At 44.8% G+C, this 2,029-nt stretch overlaps 1 pseudogene; it reads left to right on the plus strand.

Moving 5' to 3' along the window:
- The first annotated feature begins 1,534 nt into the window (after window positions 1-1,534).
- On the plus strand, window positions 1,535-1,740 carry LOC129525670 (small integral membrane protein 3-like; annotated as a pseudogene).
- Window positions 1,741-2,029: the final 289 nt, after the last annotated feature.

The raw sequence follows: 2,029 nt of genomic DNA on the forward strand, positions 1-2,029 counted from the left end.
AATGGAACAGAAGGGAGAGTCCAGAAATAGATTCATGGATATATGACCAAAATGATACTACATTAGCTGGGTGTGGTAGTGCATGCACCTGTAGTCCCAGCTACTGGGGAGGCTGAGATGGGAAGATCGCTGGATCCCAAGAGTTCAAGGCTGTAGTGAGCTATGATCACACCACCGTACTCTAGCCTGGGACAGAACTGGACCCTATCTCTAAAAAAAACAAAGTTGCAGGTATGGTGAAACTTGATAAATTTGACTTTATTAAAATTTGGGATTTCTGTACATCAAAAGATACCATTGAGAGGCTGGGCATGGTGGCTCACGCCTGTAATCCCAGCTCCTTGGGAGGCTGAGGCAGGCAGATTGCTTGAGTCCAGGAGTTCAAGACCAGCCTGGCCAACATGGTGAGACCCCATCTCTACTAAAAATACAAATTAGCCGGGTGAGGTGGCGCGTGCCTGTAGTTCCAGCTACTCACTGGCTGAGGGAGGAGAATTCCTTGAACCTGGCAGGTGGAGGCTGCAGTTAGCCAAGATCACCTCACTGCACTCCAGCCTGGGCAACAGAGTGAGACTCTGCCTCGAAAAAAAAAAAAAAAAAAGATACTATTAAGATGGTAAAAAGGCAAACCACAAACTGGGAGAATGTATTTTTAATACCTGTATCAGACAAAGAATTCATATCCAGAATACCTAAATGACTCCTATAAATTAAAGAAAAAACCAGATAATCCAATTTGTTAAAAATGGACAAAAGACTTGAACAGACCTTTCACAAGACAGGATACCCAAATGGCCAAAATGCATTTGAAAAAGGGCTGCTCAATGACAACAGGGAAATGCAAAGTAAAACCACAATGGAATAACACCATACACCCAACAGAATTGCTAAAATTAATAATATTGACAATATCAATTGTTGTGAAGGATATGGAACAACCAGAACTTTCATACATTGCTAGAAGGAGTGTAAATTTGTCCAGCTACTTTGGGAAATCTCTTTGGTGTTATCTATTATATTAAAGTTTAACATGTACCCTATGAGCAGTTCTATTCTCAGATACCCATCCAATAGAAATACATATACACACACATCAAAAGACATGTACAAAACTGTAGCAAGATTATTAGTAATACCCTAAAATTGAGAATAACCCAAATTTACAACAGTAATAGAAAGGATAGATACAGTAATAAAAATAACAAAAGTGCAGCTACATACATAACATGATTTAATCTCACAAACATATGTTGAGGAAAAGACGCCAGAAACAAACAAAAAAATACACACTGCATTTATATATGATTTATATAAAGTCCAAAAGAAGGTAAAGTTGTTAAAAACCAATTAAGGGGGCTTAGAGGAACCGAAACACGTTCTGCATGCTGGCTGGGGCTGAGATTCCAGACCTGGGGGGGTGGCGTCCCGCTGCCGAATCCCATGGGGTCCTGGGAACCCTGAGAAGCGCAGAGCCATCCTTGCCTCAGAACCTTCCGCAGACCCTTCGCGATCTGCAATCTGGGGGTGAAGCAACATGGATGCAGCCAGCCAAGGCCCTGTGGAAGTCGTGCTTCTCAAGCACACCCTGGATGTCTGGTCACTGTCCTCAGCATCTGGGCCATCATTGTCATCATGTCCTCCTTGTTGCTGTGCCCAGGCACTGCAGTCATCATCTACCGCACACAGACCCATCGGGTCCTCAGTGGGGCTGTCCGCGAGCCTCCCAAGAGGGCCAGGTGAGGGATGAGAACAGGAGTCCCCTCCGCCAGCCTCTTCCCTGTGCTCAGAAAAGCAGTGGGAAGGACGGCGGAGTGTGGACTTGAGTTCTGGTTTTGATTCTGCCGCTGGCCAGCTGTGTGAATTTGGTCGAGGGACCTAACTCTATGAGTTCCAGGTTCCGTGTCTTTCAAATGCAGATAATCCCTGCCCTTCCTACCTCATAGGGTTGTGAGAGCCACATGACTTAGTGGAAGTGAAAGCTGTTTGTGAGCAGTAAAGCCGCCACGGATATACAGGTGTTATGCTGGGT

The sequence above is a fragment of the Gorilla gorilla genome, chromosome 10 (assembly GCF_029281585.2).
Source record: "Gorilla gorilla gorilla isolate KB3781 chromosome 10, NHGRI_mGorGor1-v2.1_pri, whole genome shotgun sequence".
NCBI lineage: Eukaryota > Metazoa > Chordata > Mammalia > Primates > Hominidae > Gorilla > Gorilla gorilla.